Below are 11220 nucleotides of genomic sequence, written 5' to 3'. Positions count from 1 at the left end.
TAAACAGTACAGTACTGCAGGAACAGAAGCTGACAATATGTTAGCAAGGGCTAGCCAAAGGCCTTAGAAGAATCCATACCTTGGATCTGATGATTTCAGTTCTAGAAATCTCCTCCGTGGAATTAGGGATTCATAAAAAGATTTTTGTACAGAGGTGTTTACTCTAGTCTTGGTTATGATAGCAAATAAATGATAGCAAATAAACCCAGTAACATCAACCACAACAAAAGAGCAAAACAAGACAAAAACAAAACAACCTGAAAATGAGTATTTTTAATGAGTTAAAGGTGGAGAATGATTTCACAAATTATGGTTCAATCATATGGCAGAATTATTATCCACCATATATTTTTTTAAGTTTTTATTTAAATTCCAGTTAGTGTAGATTTAATTTCAGGTGTGTAATTTAGTGATTCAAAACCTCTACACATCACCCAGTGCTCATCATAAGTGCCCTCCTTAATCCCCATCACCTATTTCACCCATTCCCTCCCAGCCACCTCCCCTCTGGTAACCATCAGTTTATTCTCTATAGTTAAGAATGTTTCTTGGTTTGCCTCTCTCCTTTCTTTTTTTTCCCCCTTTGCTCTTTTGCTTTGTTTATTAAATTCCACATATGAGTGAAATCACATAGTATTTGTGTTTCTATTTCTTTCTACCTGGGCAAAAATATGGAACCTTCATGAATTTGTGTGTCATCCTTATGCAGGGGCCATGCTAATCTCTGTATTGTTCCAATTTTAGTATATGTGCTGCCAAAGTGAGCCCTACCCACCATATTTTTTTTAAAAGAGACTTTATTTTTTTTTAAAGATTTTATTTATTTATTTGAGAGAGAGAGAAAGAGAAAGAGAGTCCACGTTGTGGGGGAGGGGCAGGGGGAGTGGGAGAGAGAGAATCTCAAGCAGACTATCTGTTGAGCACAGAGCCCCACTTGGGGCTTGATCTCACAACCCTGAGATCATGACCTGAGATGAAATCAAGAGTCTGATGCGTGGGATGCTGGGTGGCTCAGTCGGTTAAGTGTCTGCCTTTGGCTCACGTCATGATCCCAGGGTCCTGGGATCAAGTCTGGCATTGGGCTCCTTGCTCATCCAGGAGACTGCTTCTCCCACTCTCTCTGCCTGCTGCTCCCCCTGCTTCTGCTCTCTCTCTCTGACAAATAAAGAAATAACGTCTTAAAAACAAAAGAGTCTGATGCTTAATGGACTGAGCCACCCAGGGGCCCCGATCATAATTTTAATGCATCCATTATTAGCCATGTTTGGAAATAATTTTTAATAACATGAAAATACATGCATATACATACATGCATATTATACATATTATATATCCTAGACATTATATCAAGCTGTTATTAACCATGTTTTGGAAGACGTTTTATTAACTTAGGGATATATACATACACATGTCATAATATACAAGTATGTATGTATCATACAAGTATGATATTACATAATTACATCATAATAAAATACTGCCTACATCTAAAAAAGTAAATCTACACATATACACAGATGCATATACACATACCGTAGAAAAAGACTGGAAAGAAATAAATGAAAACCTTAACTGCATGTTATTATTATTTGATAGAATGATGGGGGTAAAAGAAAAAATTGCGTGAGCAGTCCTATTATAGAGATGAGATTTATTCAGCAGTTTTGCATACTTCTCAACTTGAGTCTCACTGCAATCCTGTGGGTAAGTGCAGGCAGGTATTATTTTTCCTTTTATAGAGAAAGGTGCTGAGGCTCAGGGAGGTGCTTGGTTTACTCAAGGTCAAAAGGCAGAGCTGAAATTTGAACATGGATCATTTGATGCCATATCTGGAGCTGCTTTCATTTCACTAAACTAAGTTGACTCTTAAAGATCATGTGGCTAGAACATCTATAGCTATAGGGAGGCCAGGAAATGGTGAGAACCTACAGTTCTAATTCTTGAAAGTTTCACAGCTGTTAATAAATAGGAAAAGATGATTGAGGTTCTAAGTAGTAAATGCAAATGAAAGTTTCTGAAGGGTTAAAGGAAATTATTTATTATTCACAATATCTGAGCGCACTGGCTAAATTGAAGAGCCTTTTTCATGAGTCATCCCTGAGACTTTTGAAGGAAAGTAAGTGGGTATTATCTCAGTCTACACAAAAGGAGACAAATTCGTAAAGAAGGGAAGAATACGCTTGACACACACACATTGAGACAGCGGACAAGAGTAAGGTAAATTTCACATTCTCGGCTTCTGCGTCATGAAGTGGCTTCATATTCTTATACCCCAAACAGGGTATGCTGCTGAGGGGTCCTCAGGGCTTGTTACAGGTGAGTATGAGCAAATGCACTGCTCCCTGAAATGCATACCTTTCTACTTTATCTTATTTCCCTTCATATTCCATTTTGTGTTCCCAAATAAGAACTCGAGCATTCTTAGCCAAGAATTCTGGAATTAGAAAAATGAGCATTGGAGTAATTTTATGCTTATCAGAAAGCCACAACATGTAACATTTAGTCTTCCTTCCTTTGAAAAAAAAAAAAAAAAACCAAACCACAGACTATGCTGTGGTTGGTATAGGAAGTCCCTGTGGGGTATCTCCTGGGTGCCAATTATTTTTATCTTTCCATATCATGTTTTTATTTCATTTCATCAGTCAGTACTCATTTGTATAAGCTGATCTTTCCTCTTAAAGAATTACCTATTTCAGGGGCACCTGGGTGGCTCAGTCATTGGGCGTCTGCCTTCAGCTCAGGTTGTGATCCCGGGGTCCTGGGATCGAGCCCTGCATTGGGCTCCCTGCTCTGTGGGAAACCTGCTTTTCCCTCTCCCACTCCCCCTGCTTGTGTTCCCTCTCTTGCTATATCTCTCTCTGTCAAATAAATAAATAAAATCTTAAAAAAAAAAAGAATTACCTATTTCATTCAAGCTCTGAAAGTTTTCCCTCAGTTTTCTGTTTGGCTAGAGTGCTTTGCCTTCTGAATTTTCTAAATATTTTTCTTAATCCATCAAATCACTTTGCATAGATAGACCTAGTGTTCACTATTCTTAAAATATAAAATACTATGCTAATTTATTTTATGCTTGATTCTACCTTTGTCCTTTGGCATATTGAAAAGCATTCTGTACAAAGACAATAGCTGATTGGGAAATATTATGACTCATACATATTTAGAATACTGCCTAGTATCAGTATATTTTTATTTTGGCAATCATTCTTTACATTACAAAAAGGAGTGCTTTGTTAAATTCTTTTTTTTTTTTTGAAGTTCTGATAGGTCTTATCAACTTAGAAATCATAACCTAATGCCCCAGAAGTAGGGTATGTTCATCTCTGGTTACACCTTTCCTGGCCCTCTCAACCTCATATCTTATCATTTAACCTCTCATATTTGGACTCTTAATAAATGAGAACAAATTATTGGTGGGGTTAGATTGCTGTACATAAAAATATGCTAGGTGATAAAAGGGCAACAAAAACACGCACTCAGGACTATAAAGTAGGACCAGTGCTTGGTTATGTCTGGAGAATGTAGGTGCATTAGTTTAGGCATTTTGAACACTTCTGGGGCTTTAAATGGTATATAATATATTAGGGAAGGAAACTAAATATACTTATGTAAACTTAAATAGCAATATAAATCAAACAATAATCAAGGGAGTATAGAGCGTGTCAAAATATGTTCTGGAGGGGTACTTAGTTTAGATTGGGAGAAACTGCTTTATTGTGGAGTCATCAAGAAAGTTTGGATGGAGAGTTGCTAAGAATGACTGCAACATAGTGAGTAATAACATCAACTTTAGATCAAGACAGGCCAGGGTTTGAATTCTGGCTTTATGATCTTGAGCAAGTTATTTTGCTTCTCTGAGCTTTGGTTGTCTTCTGTTAAACTGGCTTAATAAAACTTACTTTGTAGATGTGTTGGAAAAATTCAATAAAATGAAGCATGTAAAACATTCAGCTTAGTTCCTGATACACAGTAAATGCTGACCAATGGTAGCTGTTATTAAGTTGGAGCTTGAATGATAGGTTGTATTTCCATGGTGGGAGTTGGGATTGAGGGAGTAGGAGAGACAGGACAGAAAAATAAAGGTAGAAGATCTTGCTGGTGGGGCAAAGGCATGAATAAGGATGAGAAAGCCTAAATATGCAGGTAAGTTTAAGAAGAATGTAAAGGGACCACACTGAAGATTTCTGGGGGGCCAAGGGTGTTACACCATCTATCTTGAACAGAGGCAATTTGCTTCAGATCACAAACCATTTGACCTTAGCAGGTGGCTTGGCAGCTTCCTTTTGAATGCCAAGATGCTGGTTTTTGGCAAGGTAAATATCCTATATTTATTTGGTTTCTTGCTTCACAGCACCATGGAGTGTCTTACACATTATATAGTTCTTTTATGACACACCTGTGAGGTAGGAAGAGCTGTGGATAAAAATGCCTGACGTGAACTAAATGGTCCACAGCAGGTGATTGTGCTGCGGAGATGGGCCTGGCTCCAGATTTCCTTCTTCCCAGAGCCTCTCTGTAAAAGCCCTTGTGGCCACTCATGGCGTTTCTCATTCCACATGTGCTCTGGGGGAGAGAGGAAGGAAGGGCATTGAGTACTGTCAGGACTCAAGCAAGAGGCTTCCAAGTCTTCTGCAAATGAGTCATGCAAACAGTTTACTTTACATATAGGGAATATGGATCTGTAATTATGAAAACACTTGCACATAATTTCCACAATAGCAAGGTGTCAATAAGCAGGTGCTTCCTTGTGTTTGCAAAAAGGTTCATCCCACTTCTAAAATGTTCATTTTTATGATATCTTTCACGTTTGACTTGTACTTTTCTTTGCACAGATCACAGATGTTTCTCCTTTTCCTCTGATGAATGACTAGGTGAGCAGAGATGGCAAACATCTTATGAAGCCAGGTAAATTTTGGAGAATGTTTGTATTCACCAAAGTCACAAAGCTGAGCAGGAAAGACCTCACTGGATTTTCCTCATTGTTTTGGGAGCAGCGAAAGGAGAACACTGGCTGAAGGAACACTGACTCTCATACAGGATTACAGAGGTGAAGGACTTACCTGGCAAGGATGCTCAGGGACCATCTGACTGATATTTCATTTTTACAGAAGAGAGTTGAAGCCAAGAGAATTCAAGTCAGCGATTCTCAACCTTGACTGCTATTGGCATCACCTGTGGAGATTTAAAAACAATTCTTTCTGGGCGCCATCTCCAGGGTCTCTAATGTAGCTGGTTTGGGGTGTGGTTAGAACACCTAGAGTTTTAAAACCTCCTCAGGTGATCTTCTGTGCAGCCCCAGATTGAAAGCCATTTTGTTCCATGAAATGTACAAGACCACATGTACTAATGAACTACCGTGCTCTCAATAACATATGTCAATATGAGCAGCCAAGATATGTCAATAGGAGCCCAGACTGCTAAATCTGGTGATTTCCTCAAGCCTCCAAACTTCATTCTGCAGATTCTTTTGTTCATCTTTCTGTTTGCATTTCTTTCGCAGCCATGTCACGTGGTCTGCTGTCTCTAAACTAGCAAAATCATGTTATCAAAAAAAGAGTTGATAAAGGCATCATTCTGCAGTGTAGCTGATGAATCTGTAATACCTACCCTAGCTGTGTTTATATTTTAACCAAAACCATAGGCCCTGCTAGGAAAAGCCTCCATGATAACTTTGAAATAATAACTCAGAGACAGTTACTCACTGTCTGTGAAGAGACAATCAGATTTTCTCTGTTAGTCTACAAGCTGGATCATCCAGGAGAGCTTCAAGGTCTCTAGCTGTAAACAGGTGGATATGCAAGCTTCTCTGGCCATTGCATCAGAGAACGAAAGGACTGTCACTTTGATTGCAAAAACCAGCATTCTTTCTTCTCAGTTTGGATGTTTTCTCCCTACTTCCAATCCTTCTAAACATGAGAGGGCCTGAAATCAGAGTATTTTTCCTGGAACAAAACTGAAGGATGCCTGGCTGTGCCTGGCCAAAGTGCGCCTCTTCGTGGGGTATGAAAATCTGGAAAACTGCATGAATTCTGCTGGCCCCATACCTGTACCTAAACCTAAGAAATCTGTTTTGTGCCTCCACTATGAGTTGTTTGTAGTGTTTGTCTTTAGCCTTTGCCTGATTCTGTCTTTCCATAAGGTTGCATTTAAGTAATTAGGCAATTATGAGAGCAATTTTGAGTACATTTTTCTCCTATAAATACTCACAGAAGGTCTAGATACCAATTTATTCATTGGTTGGAATTCCTACTGTCATTGTATTGTTGATTTTCTTCTCTAGGATAATAGCATTTGATTCTTCCTATAGTAGGATTATAGCTATTTATGGAATTATCTACTGGAAATATGCCCTTAAAAAAGATTTATCTCTTTATTTGAGGGGGGGTATGGTGGGGCAGAGAGAGAGAGGGAGAGAAGCAGATGCCCTGCTGAGCATGGAGCCTGATACGGGGCTTCATCTCAGGAGCCTGAGATCATGACCTGAGCAGAAATCAAGAGTCAGACAGTTAACCGACTGAGCCACCCAGTTTCCTCTGGAAATATGCTTTTATTACAGAATGAGATTTCAAGAGATGGGACAGAAAAAAAATGCAGGGAGGCTGAAATATAATTAGGAATCTTAGTTTTCACAACTCTGAGGAGACATTAATGTTTGGGTCCAGCTAGTGAATGCCCTGGGCTTGTTGTTGTCATTGAAATACCACATCCTAGAAGTTGGGAGAATGCTAAGAGTATGGTAGGAGTAAGGGCTGGACTCCCGGAGAAAGGGCAAAAGTGAAATAGACCTACCCCAACGAAGACTAACATCAAATGTGGCAGGATGAGGGTGATCCTCATTTTTATCCTCTGACTTACTTGTCTGCCAGATAAAAAGCTAATGCTCTATAGAAGATAACATACTCCAGAGCACCTATGTGGTATTGCTTATAATATCCAGTATACAATAAAAAAGAATTAGGCATGCAATGAAGCAGGGAATGTGACTAATAATTAGGAGATAAGATGGAAAAAAAAAAAGACCTAGATATGATGTAAATATGGAATATAGTTAGCAAGGAGTTCAAGATAACTATGAGTAAGATGTTAAAAAATAAAGGAAAAGATGGTCAAAATGAATAAAAAGATGGAATATTTCAACAGAGAATTGGAATCTATTAAAAGAATCCAGTAGAGATCTGGGTCTACAAAGTACGGTATTTGAAAGTAAGGTCTTTATGCCTGACATATGACTAATTAGTCTAGATTCTCATGGCAATTGTATTTATCTGCCACATAGTGATGGGAATAGAGAAACCATTAGGTATAGGCTGATTAATGACAATGAAATATAAGAGACTGGAGTTGCATAGGCAAAAGAGAAAATTCGTTTGTGAACTGTGCTAGATTTTGACCAATGAGATGAGACAACTATAAAACATGATGTTCAAATGACCAGAAATACATATTTAGTCTGTGCATTAGTTTGTTAGGGCTGCTGCAACAAAGTAACACTCCCAAGTTCCTTACGCAACAGAAATCACATGGCATTTTCCCTGTGTGTGTGTCTAAGTCCAAAATTTTTGCCCAAATTGATTGTAATTAAGTTGCTGTTGCTTTCTTTCTTTTTTTTTTAAAGATTTTATTTATTTATTTGAGAGAGAGAATGAGAGACAGAGAGCACGAGAGGGAAGAGGGTCAGACGGAGAAGCAGACCCCCTGCTGAGCAGGGAGCCCGATGCGGGACTCGATCCCGGGACTCGATCCCGGGACTCCAGGATCATGACCTGAGCTGAAGGCAGTCGCTTAACCAACTGAGCCACGCAGGCGCCCAAGTTGCTGTTGCTTTCAACCCAAAAACCTAATAATTGAAATAATTGGAACAAGATGCAAGCCTTTGAGACTTCAGCATACTTGGAAATGATCAGAAGGGAGCAAAACTTGGAGTTCCAGATGGACAAACCACTTGTTTCCTTGGGAGTCAAAGGAAGGAAGAGCAAGGAGTCTGGAATGAGCTGGAGGAAAAGAATGGTGGAATTAAGAGGAAGATTGATTTTGGGGGACAATCATGAAGGAGAGGCCAAACTTCAGAGTCTAGTTATTGGACTGGATTCTGAACTAAGGACACTCTAAGATCTATCTCCATATGAGATTCTCTAACTTGGTCACATTAAAGAGCTATTATTGCATGTTGGTTTCTATTGTAATTTGATGCTATCTATGCTTATACAGGTAGTTCTCAGCTGCCTTGTAAGTCAGCTCTATTTCCTTTTTTTTTTTTTTTAAGATTTATTTATTTATTTGAGAGAGAGAGAGAGACAGAGAGGGGAGGGGCAGAGGGAGAGGGAGAGATAGAATCTCAAGCAGACTCCTCGCACTGAGCATGGAGCCCAGCGGGGGGCTTGAGGCAGGGCTCAATCCCACCACCCTGAGATCATGCCTGAGACAGAACCTAGAGTGAGACGCTCACAGACTGAGCCACCCAGGCACCCCAGCTCTATTTCCTTTTTAAATCATATTTTCAACAGTAACGATGTGCCGGGAAGATGATGTTCACATCCACATCCCGGCCCTGTAGCTATTACTGGGTCTCTAGATCTTCTACACCGGAAAATATGTCAGTGCAAATTAAACTAGTATTCTTAAAAAAGCCTTGGATTTTCTTTAAACTCTCTCTGTAGTGAAGAATAACCCTTGCCCAACAGAGGTCTGCCCTCTGCCCTCCGCTTCTGGGAGGTAATCTCTAAACCCTTGCAATGCCATGCCTGATAAGAGTCTTTGTGGCACTGGAGGTTATGGGATTTCAGAGGTTTCACAGCCTCTGAATTTCCAGATAGTCTGACAGAATTTCTGGATAATCTAACAATGTTATTTGTGGTAGGAATTTTGAGTCGCCCAGTATCAGCTTGATCCCAGACTACCTGGAAACTGAGGTCAGCCATGTGGGCAGTCGACCATAGAGCCTGAATAAAGACTCTGGATGCCAAGGCTGGGGTGAGCTTCCCTGGTTCGGCAATACTCCATATGTATCATCATATATTGCTACTGGAAAAGTAATGCTGTGCGTGACTCCATGGGGAGAGGACAACTTGAAGCTTTGTGTTTGGAACTTTCCCAGATTTTGCCCTATGTGCCTCTCTTGGCTGATTTTAATCTGTATCTTGTAACCTAACCTAATCTGTATCTTTTTAAAAAATATTTTATTTATTTATTTATTTATGTGTGTGTGTATGTGTGTGAGAGAGAGAGAGAGAGCGCGCATAGCAGGGGGAGCAGCAGGCAGAGGGAGAAGCGGGCTCCCTTGCAGGGCTCGATCCCAGAACCCTGGGATCATGACCTGAGCCAAAGGCAGACACTTAACTGACCGAGCCACCCAGGCATCCCTAACCTAATCTGTATCTTAAACCATAACCATGAGGCTAAGGGCTTCCAGTGAGCTCTGTGAGTTTTTCTAGTGAATTATTGAAACTAAGGGTGGCCTTAAGGACCCTCGAGTTTGCAATTGGTCAGAAGTCAGGGTTACTGGTGGACTGCCTTGTAACTTCACACTCTTTAAAAAAAAAAGTAAATAATTTATAAGTGGTGTTTCTATAATTACTACTAGTGACAATTCACCAGTGAAGAACTGCTAATTTAAGCCACTGGCTTGAAGATAACGCTGGTCGTTGCTCGTTTTGAGGAAGAGGTTTAAAATTTGTGGTTTAAAATAACTGGCAATTCCTCTAAGTACTGAGGTATTCGTTCAGTCAACAAATATTTGCTGAGCACCTCACTCTATGCCTTAAATACACAGTCCCTTACGTAGAGATAATTCCTAGATTTTAAAGAAACTTGACAATAATGGCTAACAGAGAAATCTGATTCAATTTGAACAAGGATTAGTTTGCTAACAGAGACAGATACATCAAGGCCGTCAAGTCCATTTTGTCGTAATGGTCAAAATTGTGATATTCGGAACCAAGTAAGCCTGGGCTGACTACCTAACATGATTTTTCAGTATGCTTACTGTGATATTCTTTGCAATTTTTTGCACTTTCTCACTTTCCTCATCTGTAAAATGGAAATAATATCCAATCATCTGTAAAATGGAAATAATACCTACTTTTGCTCTTTCTCACTTTCCTCATCTGTAAGATGGAAATAATAACTACTTGTTGTAAAGATAAGGCGGCACGATGTATTAAAAGATCACATAATCAATACCTGTTATCTATTATTATTATTGTTAATATATGTATCCTTTAATGAACTATTTAAAAAAAAATGAGCGTGAGGGGATGTTGCTTCCCAGCATACCTACATTTATATTCGTGGCCACTTAGTTCCTTGGTCCCAGGAGCTATTAGGGCACCAAGGGGACAGCTGTGCAGATCCAGTTTTGAACTGTCTAGTGTAGCAGAAAAGCAAATGAACAGGTTAGGGGTTTATTTAGTAGAAGTCACTTCAATTACAGCTGCTTTCGCTGCCTTTTGTTTTGTAAGTAAAATAGCGGAGAGTTTTGGCTGTTGTGTATTCAGGGATACAAAGCCCCAGAGAAGGTGAGATTGGATCTTGTGATCTCATGGCTGTTAGGCAGGGGGAGGATTGAGAAGCAGCTGGTGAGAGTAAAATATTCATTAGTTTAGTCTGTAGCAACAATCACACGTTTAGATGGTTTCTCAGCTGGGGTAGCTCAAGCTCTGCCCCCAGACATTTTAATTGTACAGAATATATTGAATGGGCAGGACTACACAGAGCTTTGGTAAATTGTTTATTTCTGAGGTTTTCTTCATTCTCACGAAAATGCATATTAGACGTTAGTCTACCCAGTTAAATTTATGGGATAGAGAGAAGTGACAACATAACATTAAAAGCTAACATCTTATAAAGCTAGAATACTTTTCCTTGTGTACATTAAAAAAAAAAAAAGAGGCCATGTTCTCCAACATGGAACGGTCCGCACACCCCTGCTTTTGAGCAGTTTAGCCATTTTGGCTCAGTGCGCTAATCTCTTCCAGGTAATTATACCGTGCATTGATGTCACACCTTGGGCTCTTCCCTCTTACTCGCAGAATGAATAAATCCTGTCGGCTAGCAGAATAGATTATATTCTGCTCATTTTAAGTCAGTTACTCAAAGTCACAAGGCTAGACCACGGCAGGGCTCAAAGATTTCACACTAGTTCCCTCCTCAGCGGACCCGCAGTCCCCAGACTGCAGCTTGAAGTAGAGTTGCATGGGAAGCTTGTTGAAAATGCACATGCTTGGG

General features: G+C 39.7%; 1 non-coding gene across 1 annotated transcript; it reads right to left on the bottom strand.

The window, feature by feature from the left end:
• Window positions 1-665: 665 nt before the first annotated feature.
• Window positions 666-768, bottom strand: LOC123324671. Its single transcript, XR_006539948.1, has one exon. It is a non-coding gene; the product is annotated as a U6 spliceosomal RNA (small nuclear RNA).
• Between the last annotated feature and the right edge of the window lie 10452 nt (window positions 769-11220).

The sequence above is a fragment of the Neomonachus schauinslandi genome, chromosome 4 (assembly GCF_002201575.2).
Source record: "Neomonachus schauinslandi chromosome 4, ASM220157v2, whole genome shotgun sequence".
Lineage (NCBI taxonomy): Eukaryota > Metazoa > Chordata > Mammalia > Carnivora > Phocidae > Neomonachus > Neomonachus schauinslandi.
Note: the sequence above shows the minus strand (reverse complement) of the source record. Positions and strands in the feature narration are given on the sequence as shown.